Source organism: Dasypus novemcinctus, chromosome X, assembly GCF_030445035.2.
Source record: "Dasypus novemcinctus isolate mDasNov1 chromosome X, mDasNov1.1.hap2, whole genome shotgun sequence".
Classification (NCBI taxonomy): domain Eukaryota; kingdom Metazoa; phylum Chordata; class Mammalia; order Cingulata; family Dasypodidae; genus Dasypus; species Dasypus novemcinctus.
Window position 1 is genome coordinate 183,397,576 of NC_080704.1, and position 20,579 is coordinate 183,418,154.

The 20,579-nt window shown below is 37.6% G+C and overlaps 1 protein-coding gene across 5 annotated transcripts in view; it reads left to right on the plus strand.

The window, feature by feature from the left end:
• The window catches only part of GABRA3 (gamma-aminobutyric acid type A receptor subunit alpha3), a 401,316-nt gene that overhangs the window by 38,073 nt on the left and 342,664 nt on the right, over window positions 1-20,579 (plus strand). Inside the window, exon 2 of one of the 5 annotated variants that reach the window (XM_058290917.1) lies at window positions 13,418-13,514. The exons of the other annotated variants lie outside the window; for them this stretch is intronic. The gene's annotated coding sequence lies outside the window, so the exon portion shown is untranslated. The remainder of the gene's footprint in view (window positions 1-13,417; window positions 13,515-20,579) is intronic. 5 annotated transcript variants of the gene reach the window in all.

A 20,579-nucleotide genomic window follows, 5' to 3' on the forward strand; every position in this document is an offset into this window, starting at 1 on the left:
ATCTGCCATATTTATTTTCACCACTCTTTTGATACTTTTAGTTAATTTTATTGATATAATCTTCATTTCTAGACTCTCTTCCAGGCCTTTCTCTTCTCAGGCTCTAGCACACCCTTTAGTATTTTCTGAAAATCTGGTCTCTTGCTTCGAAATTATCTCAGTTTCTGTTTATCTGTGAATATTCTAATCTTGCCCACATTTTTGAAAGACATATTGCTGGATATAAAATTCTTGGCTGGAAGTTTTTCTCTTGTAGTATCTTAAATATATCAGACCACTACCTTCTTGCCTCCATGGTTTCTTGTGCGAAATCATTTCTTAATCTTATTGGGTATCTCTTATATGTTATGCACTGCTTTTCTCTTGCTTTTCTCAGAATTCTCTGTCTTTGGCGTTTGACATTCTGATGAGTATGTGTTTTGGGGTTGGTCTATTCAGATTTTTTCAGATGGGATTATGTTTTGCTTCTTGGACATAGGTATTTATGTCCTTAAATAGGGTTGGGAAATTTTCTATCATTATTTCTTTAAAGATTCCTTCTGCCCCTTTTCCCTTCTCTTCTCCTTCTGGGACACCCATTATATGTATGTTTGCATGTCTTTTACTGTCATTTAGTTCTGTGAGACCTTGTTCAATTTTTTCCATTCTTTTCTTCATCTGTTCTTTTGTATGTTCACTTTCAGAGGCCATTTCTTCAAGCTTATGAATCCTTTCTTCTGCCTCCTGAAATCTGCTATTATATGATCCCAATGATTTTTAAAAATTTAACTTATTGCTCTTTTCATTCCATAAGATCTGCTATTTGTATATGTATGCTTTCAAATTCTGCTTTGTGCTCATCCAGTGTCTTCTTAATATCCTTTATCTCTCTAGCCATCTCATTTAATTTATTAAAGAGATTTGTTTGAATGTCTATGATTAGTTGTCTGGAGTCCTTTATGTCATCTGGAGGCTTATCTTGTTCCTTTAACTGGGCCATAGTTTCCTGTTTCTTGGTGTGGATTGTAATTTTTGTTTGGTGTCTTGACATCTGGATTACAGGAGTATTCATTCTGGGGCAGTTTTTCTCCTTCTCCCTTGCTGGTTGTGCAATAGGAGCCAAGGATGGAATTGATGCTATAAGCTGTAGAGACTCAAGCTGCCCACATTGTGCCAGGGACCAATGAAGCTTCTCCCAACTCTCTCCTTTGCCAGGGATAGGGACAGAGTCACAGCTGTGTGGAATAATCAGTCATGCTGGCCTAGACTGTAGTTGCCCAGAGAAACTGATGAAGATTCATGCCCTTTTTTCCCTGATTGGGGCATGGATGGAGCTGAAGGTGTGGGCAGCAATCTATGCAGTGCAGGTCCAAGATGACTGTAGTTGCCCCAGTAGACTTTTAATTATTCAGTTTGTGCCCCCCAAAGGTACCCTCAGTTACTTGGATAGACTGGTGAGCTAGCCAGTCTCCTCCCTGTCAGAGGTGGGACTGAAGCCTAGACTCAGGCTGCAGGCTGATCCAGGTGAATGAAACCGGTTCCTACTGTCACTGTGATATTTGTTCAGGCCGGCTTCCCCTCAGGTTGGGGGTGGAGTCAAAATGGCCACAGGCCTTTTTCTGACTTGGATAAATTCACACCCTAGCTGTTCCTCAGGTTATTCCTTAGCCATCCAAGCCAACCAATCAGTAGCTGAAATGAGCTGCCAGCTGTCTCCTCTTCCCTTGTTTTTGGGAAATGGAGCTTTTAATACTGGTCACAGAAAAGTTCTTGGGATGGCTTGCACCACCAGAGTAAGACAATCACTGGCCTCCGCGGCTTGGCTGGCAATTTCTCAGAGAGTCTGGCACAGATCCCTGCAGCCTCCTCCCTGTCAGAGGTGGCACTGGATCTTAGGCTAGAAATGCAATTTGACCTGGATGGAAGAAACCGGTCCCCAACAGCACTGGGATTTTCAGTCCACCCTGCTTTCTCTTGTGCCAGGTGTGGCATTAAGATGGCAGTTCCCAACCTCTTTCTGACTTGGACAGGCTCAAACTTTAGCTGTTCTCAGGATTATACTTTAGCCCAATGATTTTAACTCATCATTAGCTGAAGTAGGTGCCCAATTTTTCCTTTCTCTCCCATTCTTTTTTTTTCTTTTTTTATTCATTTTTTAAAAATATTACATTCAAAAAATATGAGGTCCCCATAGGAATAGGCCTAGGAATAGTCTACAGATTTAAGTCTCAGAGACATATATTTAAAAGGTACATTCCAAAGCATAGGTTCAAATAAAAGTAGAAGAATCATGAGTAGGGGAATTATAAATGAGTATAGCTATGTTATATTGGGGTAATAGATTTTCATATCTTCCCAGATAGAACCCACTGGGGGGATATTGATTTCATGAGGCTGTGAGTCTGGACTTCCCCAGAGCTCTCGGGAGCACCTCTGTTTGTGAGTTTTTTTCCTGTGGCAGTTTGTGAAAACTGCCTGAGACCTGTGTAAGTGTAACCTCTGGAATGACTTCCTGACTCACTTTGAAATCTCTTAGCCATAAAACTCTTTTTTATTTAGTATTTCCCAATTTTGGTTAAGGTCTTTTTCCAAATGCACTGCTGATTAACACTTTTAATAATCCCTTGGTGCCAGGGAGATGTATTCCTGACAGTCATGTCCCATGTCAGGACAGTAGTGAGTTGAATTGCAGAGTTTGTCTTAGAGGCCACATTTGAGTAACAAGGAGGTTTTCAGGAGGTAACTCTTATGCATTAATTATAATTAGGTTTAAGAATTAACTATTTCTTTATAGTTTAATATTATTGAATTTTTGTCCTGGTGTGACTCCATATCCCCTTTACTGAGTGTGTGGTGGGAGATTTTATGTTTAATCTACTATTTCAATTTTTTATCTCATCCAGTTTGCTTTTCATTTTATACTTTTCATAGACCATTATCCATTTTTTTCTGTTTATATGTAATTACCTAAAGTTTTTCATCATATTTTCTTATGATTAAAAATATAAATGTTTTGATTTTATCCATCCCAGCGTCCATCCACAGGATGGAGGAATAGGGTATTGATTAGAGTTGCCTTACTGATATTCTACTATGGAACTATTGGGATTAGTAATGGAAGAAATTGTAGCATTGATGTGGAGAAAGTGGCCATGGTAGCTGCTGAGGGTAAGGAGAAGGAAGAAGAGATATGATGTGGGGGCATTTTCAGTATTTGGACTTGTCCTGGGTGGTACTGCAGGGACAGTTGCTGGACATTGTATGTCCTGCCATGGCCCACTGGGTGAACTGGGGGCGAGTGTAAACTACAATGTAAACCATTATCCATGTGGAGCAGCAGTGCTCCAAAATGTATTCACCAAATGCAATGAATGTCCCATGATGATGAAAGAGATTGTTGATGTGGGAGGAGTGGGGTGAGGGGGTTGGGAGGTATATGGGGACCTCATTTTTAAAAAATGTAACACTTAAAAAAATAAAGAGAAAACAAAAGTGAATGGACACCAGGTTTAAAGTCAGATATTTCTCCAAGACTTTTTAAGAAAAACCATAGTTTCCTTTCCACCTTCCAAGGAGTAACTATTTTTAACACTTTCAGATTATTCTTTTGGTATTTTCATCTTACCCCTCCATAACTTATATTGTGTTTATTTTGATTCTTCTTAATTTTAAATGTTTAGCTATTATTTATTAAATTCCCACTCTGTAAGATAAAGATTAAGGCTCTTTTTAAACCCCATACTTACACACTTTCATTCTCCTTGTATAATTGCTGCATAATATTGATTCATAATTAAATTATTCTGTTTTTTATGATTATATTAATGACATTTACAGCTGGGTCAAATAATATATTGTATTAGTTTCCTCTAACAACTGTAGCAAATTACTACAAACTTGATGGCATAAAAACAATGCAATTCTGTTGTCTTATAATTCTGGAGGTCAGAAGTCTGAAATGAGTCTCATTCAGCTAAAATCAAATTGTTAGGAGGGCTGGTAGAGTTTTGATTCACAGCTCTCTTGCTCCATTTTCAAAGTCAGCAATGGCCAGTCAGGTCTTTTTCACATTGCACCACTCAGTCACTGACCCTTATCCTGCTTTTCTAACCTCTTCCACTTTTAAGGTCTCTTGTGATTACACTGGGCCCATTCGTATAATCCATGATAATCTTATTTTTTTATGGTTACCTGATTATAAACTGACCATTTTCAACCTTATTATCACTGTGCCATGTAATATGATATACTGAAGATTTCTGGGAATTAAGACATGGACATTTTTGGAAGATCATTATTCTAACTACCATGTATATTAATCCTTTTGTGCTGCACAAATTTTCATGTTTATTCCCTTGGAATAATTATCTTTAAAAATGTGTTTATAATGTAACATTTTTTTGTATGATGTATATATCTTCAAAAAATACAATTTACAAAAGTGACGAGGTGGAGGGGTGGGGAGTGAGTTATATGGGAACCTATTATGTTTTTCTGTTGTTGTTATTGTTTTGCCTTCACTTTACTTATTTATTTTTTTAATGTTACATTAAAAAAATATGAGGTCCCCATATACCTCCACCCCCCTCCCTCCAGTCCTCCCCCCATAGCAACAACCTCCTCCATCATCATGAGACATTCATTGCACTTGGTGAATACATCTCTGAGCATCGCTGCAACTCATGATCAATGGTCCACACCATAGCTCACACTCTCCCACAGTCCAGCCAGTGGGCCATGGGAGGACATAAATGCCCAGTAACTGTCCCCGTAGCACCACCCAGGACAACTCCAAGTACCGAAAATGCCCCCACATCGCATCTCTTCCTCCCACTCCCTACCCCCAGCAGCCACCATGGCCACTTTCTCCACACCAATGCCACATTTTCTTCGATTACTAATCACAATAGTTCATGAATAGAATATCAGTAAGTCCACTCTAATCCATACTGTATTCCTCCATCCTGTGGACCCTGGAATGGTAGGGTCCACTCCATATCTGTACTGAGGGGGTTTAGATTCCACATGGATGCTGGATGCAGTTCTCCTGCTTTCAGTTGTAGGCACTCTTGGCTCCCCGGTGTGGCGGTTGACCTTCTTCACCTCCATGTTAGCTGAGTGGGTTAAGTCCAATAAACCAGACTGTAGGAGTTGCAAGTCTGTTGAGGCTCAGGACCTGGCTATCACATGGTCATGAGTCCCGGGAATGAGCCTCCCTGGCACTGAGGGATTACTACCAATTACCAGCTGATGATGTAACTAGAAAATGACCTTGAATAAAAGGATCAACTCATACCAGCAGAATATCTCAGTCTACATATAATAACAGGAGTTAAAAATGCTTTTTGACCTGAATAAAAGGGGCAAATGGAAAGGACAAGTGAATTTATATGACTATGAGTCTCCAAAAAGAGCCAGGAGGTTATCAGAGGGGTCGCCCTTATGCACACTGCAGCAGAGTCCCAGAGACAGATAAAGTAGATACAATCTCAGGTATTGGTTCTTCTGAAGGCTACAGAGACCCACAGGTCCTATTATATTTTTTGTTTTTTTTAATGTTTTTTTTTTAATGTAAAGTTCCTGTGATCTACTAACCTTAATAAAAAAAAAACATAGAAAAAACTGATGGGAAAAAATCCAACAAAAATCCAAAAGAAAAATGTGTTTATCTTCTATGTATGTACTACTGATTCAAGTTTATACTCTCTACCAGTTTTCTCTATTTCTTCTCAGTACATTAAGACAGATAAGGTATTGTGATAGTTTGAAGCTGGGTGGTCTGAAGAAGATCATGTTTTTAAAGCTCATCCATTCTTGTGGGTGTACAACCTATTGTAGATGGGCTCTTTTTATTAGATTCAGTTTGGGGAACTTTCCTTTTAATTAGTTAATTTCCATAGGTCATGACTCAGGGTAGACCTTAATCCTCTTACTTGAGTCCTGTATAAACAGAGTAATAAAGAGCAACAGACATGGAAGAAAAGCTTCAAAGACAGAGTGAAGCCTCCAGAAGTTGATGAGCCCAGGAGAGAAACAAGCGATAGATGGAGCAGTCCAAAGTAGAATTAGCAACGAGGCCTGGAGAAAAGGGAGAGATAAGTGGACATCACCATTATGCCCTGCATTTGCCTGTTCCCCACAGCTGAGTTTGTAGAGAAAGTGAGCCTGGAGGAGAAGGCAGAGACTGGCAGAAACGCCACTGTGCCTTGCCACATAGCAAAAGTCTAGGGTCGCCAGCAGCCAGTCCTTGGCGAGAAAAGCACTCTCTAATGAAGCCTTGATTTGGACCTTTTTACAGCCTCAGAGTTCTAAGTTTCTAAGTTAATAAATTGCCTTTGTAAAAGCTAACCCATTTCTGAGTTGCTCCTAGCAACTTTTGGCAAATGAAAACAGGTGCTTTACCAGTTTCATCTTTTTGACATGGATCCTTGAGTCTTCTGCCCTATTACCACCTGGACTGGATTTTCGCCCTATTTTTTTTTTTTCACAAATGTCATCCTGTAATCTCCCTTCATTACCATCTTTGTATTTCCCTCCTGTTTCTCTTGAGTTGTATCCCATTTCAAGGTTTCCTGTATACTTTCCTTTATTCGTTTATTCTCTCATTTTCATGAAAGAAATTCTCAGTTGTTGGTTTTCTTTTGTGAAAGTGCAAATGGGTAGGGTATTTTTGAGATCCTACTCTCTCAAAATTTATTTACTCTGCCTCATGCTTTGTTGATGTTTCAGGTATAGAATTTTAGGTTGAACATTGGTTACTTTCAGATGTTTGAAAGCATTGCTTCACTCCCTTTTGCTTACAGAATTGCTGTTAGAAAGTCTGATTTCATTCTGATTCCTGAACCTCTGTGCTTGACTTTCTCTTGAAACCCATAGGATATTCTTTTCAATCCTAGTATTCTCAAAGTGGGAGGTTCCATTTTTATTCATTGTGCTGAGTAGTCAGTTAGCCGTTCCATTCAAGGAAATTTTTAAAATTATTACATTGATGAATTACTCTGCGATTTTCTTTCCTCCTCCTCCTCCTCATCTCTATCTATCTCTATCTCTATCTCTCTCTATCATCTCTATCTCTATCTCTGATTCTCTCTCTAACCCCAACTCCTACTATTTTGATGTTTATCATCCAGAATTGGTTTTACAGTTTCCTTACATTGTCTCTTTTCCATCTCTTTATGTAAATGCTCTATATTTTGGGAGATACTCTTAACTATCTACCCACCCTTCTATCGAGTTTCTCATTTCTTCTGTCATAATTTAATTTCTGATGATTAAAAAATATTCTATGAACATTCCTTTTTGTATAGCAACTTATTCTTTTTTCATGGATTTAAAATTTCTGATCTCTCTGATGTTATTAATGATACAACTTCTTAATACTTTTTTTCTCCCTGCAGAGTCTTTTCTTTCCAGATTTCTTTTTTAAAAATTTATTTCATTGTTTCTCTTTCATGTTGGAAGCTTCTGTGTGGGTCTTTAATTCTTTATTTGTTTTCTCCTATTTGAGTGGAACACTTAGAAATTTATCAGAAGTGCTGAGTGAGAAGTTGTATTATCTGCCTAAGTTGTTTTGCTGGAGAACCATGATGCCAATGTCTTCAGGTTTTTTGTCATGGTTTGAGAAAATTCAACAGAATAGATATTTTAGTATCTTTTATAGAGGATAAAGACCTAATTTCTTGCATTCTTGGTGACAAGTGGGGCTGGGGATTGTTTTAGTTTCCTAAGCTTAGGGTCAAATCAAGGCATCATCAAGTAATGCTTTCTTCCTGAAAATAGGCTACTGTTGATCCTGGACTCCTCTATGACAGAGCAAGGCACATAGAGGAGATTCTGTTCTCTTCTATGGCATGACAAGGCACATAATGGCATTTGCTGGTGTGTCCCTTCTCTTTTGTGTTTTGTTGCCTTCAACTTCTTGCCTCCATGTCTTTCTCTCTTTTCTCTTTGTATTCAATCTGCTCCAGATTGAACTCCAGTAAATAGGATTAAGTCCCATCCTAAATGAGGTAGGTTACACTTTCACTAAAATTGCCTTACGAAGAGGCCCTCCTTACAATGGGTTTATCTTTTTATTTCTTGTCTTTTGTTTTCATATATTTATTTTTAATTTTTTTTTCTTCAACAAATTAAAAAAATTGTTTTCAGTGGGTTTATAGCCAAAAGAATGGATTAGATTTAGGAACATGTTTTCTAAGGTATATATATCTTCAAACTACCACAGGGATGTTTTCCAAAACTGTTTTGTTTTTGTTTGATCCCTCTTTCTCTATTAACTTGTTATTTAATGATTTTAAAATTTCACTTTACTGCTATTTTAGTGAGATTTCAAGAGGAAGCAGAAGAAAAGACTATATTGAATCCACTGTCTTTAACTGGGAAAGACTCTTAAGATTTAAAACAAAATCTTGTACTTTATAATTTCTTCTAAATATACTTATCGTTATTTCTTATAATCATTCCCTCTTTTCATAGTCTGTGGAGTAAAACTTTTTTTTTAAATATAATTTTTATATTAGAGAAGATGTAGTTTGTGATCAACTTTTCTAGTTAGTATGTATGCCAGTGTTTTTCTTTTGACCATTATTAAATGACAGTTCAAATTAGTATAAAATTTCAGTGATACCTATTCTCTTCAACTTTTTGGGATTGTTATTCTTTTTTTTAATATCCTTTATTGCTAAGGAATCAACAGGAAGCTAAGGAACAATTATTGTTTAACTACTAATCATTATCTTGTAGATCATTTGATTTCTAACTTTTTTTGTAATGTTGATTTTTAAAAAAAGATTTATTTTATTATTTATTTCTCCACACTTTTTGTGGTTTGTATTTGCTCTGTCGTGTGTGCTCTTCTCCTTCTCCTCCTCCTCCTCCTTCTCCCTTCTCCCTTCTCCCTTCTCCTCCCTCCTTCTCCACTTCCTCCTCCTTCTCCTCCTCCTCCTCCTCCTCCTCCTCAGCCTTATCCTTCTGGCACCAGGAACCAAATCTGGGACTTCCCATGTGGGAGGAAGGCACCTCATCACTAGAACTACCACCTCTCCCTGCTTTGTTGTGTCTCTCATTATGCTTTCCTCTGTTTGTCTTTCATTGTGTCATCCTGTTGTGTCAGCTCACTGTGCCAGCCCATTGCATCAGCCTCTTGAATCACATCTACTTTCATCTAAAATATTTTTTTTTTTAGGATGTTCTCTTTAACCTTTATGGTCTCTATTTTACAGCACCATATTTGGGTGTGGCCTTTTAAATTTATTTTCTTGGTATTTGGTGTGAGCTTTGTACTACTAATTATACAGATGCATATATTCATGAATTATATAAAATTACATATTATAAAATTTATATATATATATACATGTATACATATTATTCTTGTCCATTATCACTCTTCTATATACTCACTGTTTTCTATCTCTGGAAACTGTACTAGGATTTGTTTGAAGCATCTCTGTGTATTCTCCAGGAACCTTAATTTTTATTTCCTATTTTCAATTTCTTTATTTCTTATGGTTTCATTCTGAGTTAGTGCCTCAGACAAATCTTAACATTCACTAATTTTTTCGCTTGACAATATTTGGTCTAAGTTTTATCCTGTTTTTTTTTTAGCTTCTAATTTAGAGATTATAGTCTTGATTTATAGGATTTCTGATTTTTAATATCCACCATTACTGATTCACATGCTTTTTATTTTATAAACTCTTATTCTTGAATTTCATTTATCTGATTGCTTTTTATTTGCTGAGGATATTAAGCATAATTATTTTAATGACCTTTTCAAGCTGCCATGTTTATTTGGAACTGCAATCTCTCATTTGTTGAATTTGTCTACTCTTCTTGCATGATGTTGGTTTTTCATATAGGGTTTGAAAGTTCAGCTTGCTGCAAGCATACCTCAAATGGGAAATCCATAACTATTCTCTGCATTGAACTCACTCATGCTAGATCTGGCTGGATCAGATTTTATTGGACCAGCTCCCCAGTTCAGTACCAGTTCTTGCATTGGCTGTTTGGGACTTTTGTTCTGTGGAGATAACAAAGATCCAGCTTTGAGTCAATGGATGGCATAATGCATGTACCATTTGATCCTTCCTCCCACTCTTGGTAGCTCTTCAGTTGCCAGTCTTAGTTTCATGTACTGGTGATAGCATACTTTTTTGTTCGTATGGCTTTTATTAATTTATTTTGCAAATATATTTTTTATTTATTTTTTAAAAGATACATAGATCACATAAAATGCACCTTAAAAATATAGGGGTTGATGGATACAATTCTCCTGCTTGCAGTTGCAGGCACCCTCAGTTCCCTGGTGTGGTGGTTGACCATCTTCACCTTACTGTTAGCTGACCTGGGTGAGTCCAATGAACCAGAGAGTAGGAGTTGCAACTCTACTGAGGCTCAGGGCCCAGCTGGCATATGGACAGTCCAGAAATTCAAGTCTCCTGAGTATACACCAACCCCAGCACCAACCATAGGTTCTGTAAAAGTGACAGAAAGGCAAACCTGAGTCCAATACCATCACACTCAGGAGCACAAATTCCAAAGTAGGGCCCACTGACAAGGCATTGAAGTCTAGAGCAATCTGCCATGACTGTAGAACCAGTATATCACCATAGCCCTTAGGAGCACTGGTACCTGGGGTTGTATCTACTTTAGTTGTATCTGGGATCCTGCTGAGAAATGCATAGTCAAGACACTCTGATGACCTCCTAACTCATTCTGAAGTCTTTTAGCCATATAAACTCATTTGTTTTTTAACATTTCCCCCTTTTGTTCAGGGTCTTTTTCTAGTTTCATCACCAGCTGGTGATTGGTAGTAATCCCTCGGTACCAGGGAGGCTCATCCCTGGGAGTCATGTCCATTGCTTGAGGGGAAGGTAATGCAAATGCATTTGCATGCTGAGTTTGGCTTAGAGAGTGGCCACATTCGAGCACCATGGAGGCTCTCAGGAGGTAACTCTTAGTCACCATGCCACTCTAGGCCTAGTTGAAATTTCAGGCACACAGGCTCATAAGCATAATCTTCAGTATCAAGGGATCATCTTAGGACCATTCTTCCTCACTGATCTTTGTCCTTGCACTTGGGGGTTGTTGCTGTTCCATTGGGGAATATGACAGCGCTCCCCTAGCTGGCAACTCAGCATTCACTCAGTTGTTGTTTGTAATTCTAACTAGATGACAATACCAATGAATATCAGAACATTTTAAAATATCCTCTATACATGCCCTGGAGAACTCCCTCTCAACCATGTGTCCCCCACCAATAACACCCCACAGCAGTGTTCCTCCTCTGTCATAGTTGAACCCCTCTGTGTTCCAAAACTTCTTAGAAAATGAAGCCAAATATATTGACAAATTCAATTAGTAGGAAAATGAAATAGTAATGATAGGTCCAAAGATTAGAAATAGAATGCATACTAATTCAGAAAAAAAAAATTAAAAGAATAAATTGGTGAATTAAAAAATGAAAAATATCCTAAACTTTGTTTTTGATGATTTGCTTCTCATCACTGTAATGGATGTTGCCCTGTATGTACAATGGCAAGGCAATTTCTTTCATTCCTTCCTCAGTGTCTAAATCCTTTTTTTAATTTTTAATTTTGTCTTCAAAAAAGTTTTAGATCACAGTAAAGTCACATATACAATATAGGGGACTCCCATATATCCAACATCAAAACCTTTTTCCCCCTCCCCAGCAATGATCTTTTTACATGTTCATCTTATATTTGCTACAGCTGATACACAGATATTGAAACATAGCTATCAAACATGGTTCCATTTTGGTTTACATTATGGTTTATATTTTAGACTGTACACTTTTCTAAATTTTAATTACATTATGGTTAAGCTCTCTCTCAATTTGGAGGTGAAGTTGATATCACCATCCCAGGGTCCACAGGATGGGGGACTAAAATATGGATTAGAGGGGGCTTACTGGTATTCTACTATAGAACTATTGTCACTAGTAATGGAAGAAATTGTATCATTGATATGGAGACAGTGGCCATGGTAGTTTCTGAAGGCAGGTAGAGGGAAGAAGAGATGTGATGTGGTGGCATTTTTGGGACTTGGTGTTGTCCTAAATGATATTGCAGGGAGAGATGCTGGACATTATATATCCTGCCACAACCTACTGAATGGACTGTGGGAGAGTGTAAACTACAATGTAAAATATAATCCATGCAGTGCAACAGTGATCCAAAATGTATTCATCAAATGCAATGAATATGCTACAATGATGAAAGAGGTTTTTGATGTGGAAGGAGTGTGGGTGTGTGTGGTATGGGGTATTTGGGAACCTCTTATATTTTTTAATGTAACATTTTTTGTGATGTATGTATCTTAAAAATCACAATTAAAAATGAAAGAAATAGAGATAAATGTTAATAAAAAATAAAATAAAATAATTTTAATAAAAAAATATAGGGGATTCCCCTATGCCCCACTCACCACACCCCCCACTTTTACCACATCAATAACTTCTTTCATTAGTGTGGTGCATTCATTACAATTGATAAACACATTTTGGAGCACTGCTACATAGCATGGATTTTAGTTTGCATTGTAGTTTACACTCTCTCCCAGTCATTTGGTAGATTATGGCAGGTTATCTAATGTCTTGTATCTGTCCCTGCAATGTTATTCAGGACAACTCCAAGTCCCAAAACTGCCCCCATATTGCACTTCTTTTTCCCTCTCCCTGCCTTCAACAATTTCAGTCACCACTTTCTCTACATCAATGATATAATTTCTTCCATTGCTAGTATCATAATAAGTCTATAGTAGAATACCAGTAATTTCACTCTAGTCTATATATTATTCCACAGTCATGAGGATTCTGGGATGGTAATGCCCACTCCACCTCTAATTGAGAGTGGTCTTTGGTCCTATATGGCTGATGGATGGTACTCTCTTGTTTGCAGTTATAGACTCTCTTGGTTCCTTGGTTTAGTGGTTATCCATCCTCACCTCCTTGTTTGTTGCCCTGAGTGAGTCCAATGAACTGGAGAATAGGTGTGGCAACTCTGCTGACACTCAGGTCCCAGCTGGTACATGGTCTTCCGAGAGACTCAGGGCTCTTGTACATAGACCTACCAATTCCAGTGTGAACTATAGGTTCAATAAAAGGAACAGAAGAGGCTTATGTAGAGAAGTCACATCTGAGTCCAACTCTGTCACACTCAGGAGCAGAAACTTCAAAGTATGGCCCACTGGCAAGACACTGAACACCAGAATCATCTGCCATAACTGTAGGACATGGTGTCTCTGAATCTGAAGCCCTCAGGAGCTCCACTACTTGGGGTAGTATCTACTTTGGCAGTCTATGAAATCCTGCTGAAATATGCATAAGCGCCACCCCTCTGATGACCTCCTGACACATTTTAAAGTTTCTTAACCATAAAAACTCATTTGTCTTTACCATTTCTCCCTTTTATTCAAGGTCTTTTTCCTGTTGCATCACCAGCTGTTGCTTGGAAGTAATCCCTTGGTGCCAGGGAGGCTCATCCCTGGGATTCTTGTCCCATGCTGGGGGAAAGGTAATGCATTTATATGCTGAGTTTGATTTAGAGAGTGGCCACATTTGAGCAACATGGAGGCTCTTAGAAGGTAACTCTTAGGCACCCTGCAACATTAGACCAAGTTGAAATTTCAAGTGCAAAAGGCCCATAAACATAGTCATCAGTATCAAGGGCCCATCAATTGACCATCCTTCTTCACTGGTCATGGCCCTTGCACTTCGGGAATTTTTGCTCTTCCACTAGAGAATGTGGCAGAGCTCCCTTAGATGGGAACCCAGCACACCCTCAGTGGTTGTGTGAAATCCTACCCACTGTGGCAATACTCAATGAATATCTGAACATATCAGATACCGTATATGCATGCCCAAACTCCCATACATCTCCCATCAATGACACCCCACACCAGTGCTCCTTCCCTACCATAGTTAAATCCCTCTGTGATCCTAAACTTCTTAAAAAATGAAGCCAAATATATTGTGAAATTCAATTAGTAGGAAATTGAGATAGTTATGATAGGTTAAACATAAGAAATAAAATACATAATCATTTAGAAAAACTAAAATGAAATAAAAAGTTGTTACTAAAATAAAAAATATTGAACTTTTATTGGTGTTCTGCCTTTCATTGCTGTAATCACGGTTGTCTTGTATGTAGAGTGACAATTTCTACCATTTCTCCCTCAGTGTCTCATTTTCTTTTTATGTCTTCAAAATAGTTTTAAGTCATGTACAGAATACAGGGAACTCCCATATATCCAACATCCTTTCCTTTTTCCCACTTCCCTATTAATGATCCTTTTACATGTGGGTGGTACATTTGTTACAACTGATGTACAAATATTGAAACATAGCTACTAACTGTGGTCAGTAGTTTACATTATGGTTTAAATTTTAGGCCATATACTTATAAATTTTTGGTGAAATTTAACATGGTTTCTATTCATCATTGTGAGATCATGAAAAACATTTCTGTATCTATGGTTAGTTTTTTGAGGAACTATCAAACTGTCCTCCACAACGACTATACAATTCTACATTCCCATCAGCAGTGGTTAAGGGTTCCCTTTCCTCCACATCCTCTCCAACATTTGTAGTCCTCTCTTTTTTTAATACCCACCAGTCCAATGTGTGTAAGATGGTATCTCTTTGTAGTTTTGGTTTGCATTTCCCTAATAGCTAGTGTTTTTGAGCATCTTTCCATGTGCTTTTTAGCCATTTGTACTTCCTTTTTGGAGAAATGTTTGTTCAAATCACTTGCCCATTTTTTAAATGGGCTTTTTGTCTTTTTATTTTTGAGATACTGGATTTCTTTAAATATGCTGGATATTATACTCCTATCAGATATATGGTTACCAAATATTTTCTCCCATTGGTTAGGCTGTCTTTTTACTTTCTTAACAAACTTCTTTGAGGTGCAAAAGGTTTTCAGTTTTGAGGAGGTTCCATTTATTTTTTTTTTCTTTTGCTGCTTGTGTTTTCGGTGTGAAGTTCATGAAGCCATTTCGTATTACAAGATCCTGTAGATGCTTTCCTACATTCCTATATTCTAAGATTTTTTATGATCTTGGGTCTTGTATGTAAACCTTTGGTCTATCTAGATGTGATATTTTTATAAGTTGTGAAATAGTGATCCTCTCTCATTCTTGTCAACATGGATATCCATTTCTCCAAGCATCATTTGTTGAAGGGGCCATTCTCTCCCATTTGAGTGGGCTTGGTGGCCTTGTCGGATATCAGACGTCTGTATATGCGAGGATCTTTTTGAAAATTCACAATTCATTTCAGTTTGTCTGTATATCTATCCTTATGCCAATACCATGCAATTTTGACCATAATAGATTTGTAGTATGTTTTAATTTCAGATAGTGTGATTCCTCCAGTTTCATTTTTCTTTTTCAATATGTCTTTGGCTATTTGGGGCATTCTGTCCTTGCAAATAAATTCATAGTTTTTCTAATGCAGTAAAAATGCTATGTTGATTTTTATTAGAATTGTATTAAATCTGTAGGTTAGTTTGGGTAGGATACACATCTTAATGATATTTCAGCTTCCTAACCATGACCAGGGAATATTCTTCCATTGATTTAAGTCTTCTTAATTTTTTAAAAAACAGTTTAGTTAAACTGTTGTGTAGTTTTAAGTGTATGTCATTTACATCTTTAGTTAAATTTCTTCCTATTTGATTTTTTATTAAATTTATTATTGTAAATGTTGTTTTTTCTTGATTTCTTCCTGAGATTGCTCATTACTGGTGTACAGAAATGCTACTGATTCTTGCACATTGATATCATAACCTGTGACCTTCCTGAACTCATTTATAAGTTCTAGGAGTTTTGTTTTAGATTTCTCAGGGCTCTCTATGTATAGGATCATGTCATATGCAACTAGTGAAATTTTGACTTCTTCCTTTCCAATTTGGATGCATTTTATATCTTGTTCATTCTTCAGTGTTTCAGCAAATACTTCTAACACAGTGTTAAATAGAAGCATTGCTAGTGGGCACCCTTGTCTTTTTCCTGTTCTTAGAAGGAATGCTTGTAGGATTTTACCATTGTATATCATGTTAGCTGTGGGTTTTTCATATATACCCATTATCATGTTCTGAAAGTTTCCTTCTTTTCCTATCTTTTGCAGTGTTTTTATCAGGAAAGTGTCCTGTACTATGAGAATGCTTTATCTGCATCTATAGAGATCGTAATGTGATTTTTTTTCTATTATCTTTTTACGTGGTGTATTACATGGATTGATTTTCTCATGTTGACCCATCCTTGCATACTTTGGATGTAACCCACTTGGTCATGGTGTATAATTCATTTATTGTGTTGTTCAATATGATTAGCAAGTATTTTGTTGAGGAGTTTAGCATATAAGTTCATTAGAGAGATTGGTCCTTTGGCATCTTTGTTTCGCTTTGGTATTAGGATAATGTTGGCATCATGGAATGATTTAGGCAATGTTCCTTCTACTTCAATTTTTTGGAAGAGTTTAGGCAAGATTGGTGTTCATTCTCTCTTGTATGTTTGGTAGTTTTCACCTGCTAAGCCATCTGATCGTGGACTCTTCTTAGTTGGGAGGTTTTTAATGGCTGATTCTGTTTCTTTACTTGTGATTGGTCTGTTGAGTTTATCAATGTCTTCTTTTGTCATTGAAGCCTGCTTGTGTGCTTCTAGGAATTTGTCCATTTCCTCTAAATTGTCCTTCTTGTTGGCATATAATTTTTCATAGTATCCTCTTATGATACTATTTATTTCTGTGGGTCAGTAATGATATCCCCTTCCTCACTTCTTATTTTGTGTATTTTCATCTTTTCTTTTCTTTTTTTCTTTGTTAGTCTAGCTAAGGTTTTGTAAAGTTTAATGATCTTCCTAAAGAACCAGCTTTTGGTTTTGTTTACATTTTCTGGTGCTTTTTTATTTTCTACTTCATTTAGTTCTACTCTAGTTTTTGTTATTTCCTTCTTTATATTTCTTTTGTGGTTAATTTGTTGTTTTTACTAATTCCTCCAGATGTGTTTTTAGGTCTTTGACTTAGCTCTTTTTTCTTTTTTGATATATGCAATTATGGCTGTGAATTTCCCTTTCAGTTCAGTTTTTGCTGCATCCCATAGGTTTTGTTATGTTGTATTTTCATTTTAATTTGTTTCAAGGTAGTTACTGATTTCTTTTGAAATTTCCTTCTTGACCCACTGTTTGCCTAAGAGTGTGTTGTTTAACTTCCATATCTGTGTGCCTAATCTGGAGTCTCTGGCCCTTACTGATCTCCAGCTTCATTATATTGTGGTCATAGAAATTACTTTTTATAATTTCAATCCTTTTGAATTCATTATGAATGTTTCTGTGGCCTAGCATGTTGTCTGTCTTGGAGTATGATCCATGTGCACTCAAGAAGAATGTTTATCCTGCTGTATTTCAGTGTAGTGTTCTGTATCTATCTATTAGGTCCAGACCCTCAAATGTATTATTCAAAATCTCTATTTCTTTATTGATTCTCTGTTGAGATGTTCTGTCTAATGGTGATAGTGGTGTATTAAAGTTCCCCACTATAAATCTAGAGGCATCTATTTCACCACTTAAATTTTCAGTGTTTGCCTCATGTATTTTGAGGTACCTTGGTTAAGTGCATAAATGTTTATGATTGTTCTGTCTTCCTGAAAGATTATACTTTTCAATAATATTTATTGTCTATCTTTGTCTCTTACAATAGTTTTGCATTTAAAATCTATTTCGTCCAATATTAGTATAGGCACTCCCACCCTTTTATGTTTATTGTTTGCTTATAAGCTTGTTATCCTGCCATTCTCTTTCAGTCCTTGAATCTCTGGGCTTAAAGTTAATGTCTTCTAGACAGCATATAGATGGTCATATTTCCTTATGCATTCTGCCAATCTGTGTCTCTTTATTTGTGACTTTAATCCATTAACATTCAGTGCTATTACTCTTAAGGAATTACTTACATTATCCATATTTTCTTTGGGTTTGTGTATGTCATATTCTGTTTTTATTTCTCTTTTTGTCTTTTTAGTTGTTCTTACACTCTCCTCCAACTCTCTGTCCCTCTGTCTCTCTCTATCTGTCTCTCTGTCTCTGTCTCTCTCTGTCTCTCTCTCTCCTATTCCTTCCTTTCAACCTGCAGAACTCCTTTTAGTTTTTCTTGAAGGGTAGGTTTCTTATTGGTATACTCTCTTAGTTTCTGTTTATTTGTGAATATTTTGGAACTCTCCATTATTTTTGAGTGCCAGCTTTGCTTGATAGAGAATTCTTGGCTGAAAGATGCTTTCTTTTAGAACCTTGACTATGCTATATCATTGCCTTCTTGCCTCCTTGGTTTCAGATGAGAAATCAGCACTTAATCTTATTGAGCTTCTCTTGTATGTGATGTTCTCTTTTCTCTTGCTGCCTTCAGTATTTTTTCTTTGTCTTGCATGTTGGCGAGTTTGATAAGTATATGTCTTGTAGTAGGCCTGTTTGGATTTATGCTTTTTGGTGTGTGCTGTGCTTCCTGGCCTTGTACATCTATTTCCTTCAATAAGATTGGGAAGTTTTCAGCCATTATTTCCTCCAACACCCCTTCTGTCCCCTTCCCCTCTCTTCTCCCTCTGGGACATCTATAATGAGTATGTTTGTACATTTTTTGTTGTTGTTCAAATCCCTAAGTCTGTGCTGGATTTTTCTATCTTTTTATCTATCTCTTCTACTATCTGTTTGGATTCAGCTGTACTGTCTTCACATCACTAATTTTTTCCTCTGCCTGTTCAAATCTGCTTTTATGTGGTTCCAGTGTATTTTTTATTTCTTTGATTGTGCCATGCATCACCATCATATCTGTTATCTTTTTATGTATGTTTACAATTTCTTCAGTATGCTCTCCCAGTGTCTTCTCCGTATCCTTAATCTCTTCCTTCACTTCACTATGTTGATCCATGATATTTCTTTGGACAGCTCTGATTAATTGTTCAGTATTCTGCTTCTCTTCCTGGTTTTTAGTTTGTTCATTGGCCTAATCCGTGTCTACCTGTTTCTTGGTATGGTTTGTAATTTTTTGTTGCTGTCCGGTCCTCTTTTTATTTTGATGAGTTTATTTAGTTGATTTTCCACTGCCTCTACTTTAGGGTTAAATTGAAAAAAATCTAGGATTTTATTTATTTGCTTTTGTGTGTGTTGAGATTTCACTTTTTTTTTGCAAATTCTACTCAATTTATTCATTTTTTAAAAAGATATTACATTAAAAAAATATGAGGTCCCCATTTGCCCCCACCACTCCCACCCCACTCCCCCCACAGTAACACTCTCCCCCATCATCATGTCACATCCATTGCGTCTGGTGAGTACATCTCTGGGCATTGCCGCACCCCATGTCCCATGTTCCACACCATAGCCCACACTTTCCCATGTTCCATCCAGTGGGCCATTGGAGGACATACAACATTCGGCATTTGTCCCTGGGGCACCACCCAGGTCAACTCCAAGTCCCAAGAATGCCTCCACATCTCTTCTCTTCCTCCCATTCCCCACACCCAGCAGCCACCATGGCCACTTTTTCCACATCAATGCCACATTTTCTCAATTATTAACCACAATAGTTCATGAATAGAATATCATTAAGTCCACTCTGATCCTTACTGTATTACTCCTTCCTCTGGACCTTGGCCTGGTTATGTCCATTCCACATCTATGTCAAGAGGGGGTTTAGATTCCACATGGATATTGGATGCAGTCCTCCTGCTTTCAGTTGTAGGCACTCCAGCCTCCATGGTGTGGTGGTTGACATTCTTCAACTCCATGTTAGCTGAGTGGGGTAAGTCCACTAAATCAGATTGTAGGAGCTGAAGTCTGTTGAGGCTCAGGGCCTGGCTATCATATTGTCAGTCCAGAGATTCAAATCCCCTAGATATATCTTAAGACCCAGCACCAACTACAATTCCAGTAAAGTAGCATGAAAGGCTTGTGAAAAGAGAACCCATATGAGTCCAGCTCCATCACGCAGAAACACCAGCTCCAAAGAAGGGCCAACTGGCATGGCAGTGAACCCCATCTGCCATGACCATAGAACCTGTGGGTCTCTTTAGCCCTCAAAAGGACCAATGTCTGGGGTTGTATCTACTTTATCTGTCTCTGAGACTGCTCATTTGTGCATAAGGGCAATCCTTCTGACAACCTCCAGACTCTTTTTTAGAAACTCATAGCCATATGAGCTCATTTCTCTTTTCCATTTCCCCCTTACTTTAGATCAAATAGCATTTTTAACTCCTGTTATTATATGTAGACAGGGATATTCTGCTGGTCCGCGTTGAACCTTTAATTTAAGGTCATTTTCTAGTTACATCATCAGCTGGTACTTGGTAGTGATCCCTCGGTGCCATGGAGGCTCATCCCTGGGTGTCATGTCCCACGCTGGGGGGAAGGCATTGCATTTACATGTTGAGTTTGGCATTGAGACTGGCCACATTTGAGTAACACGGAGGCTGTCAGGAGGGAACTCCTAGGCACAGTGCTGCTCTAGGCCTTGTTCTTATTTCAGGTGTATAGGCTCACAAGCATAGTCATTAGTATGAGGAGCTCACTGTTGGACCCTCATTTCTTCCTGG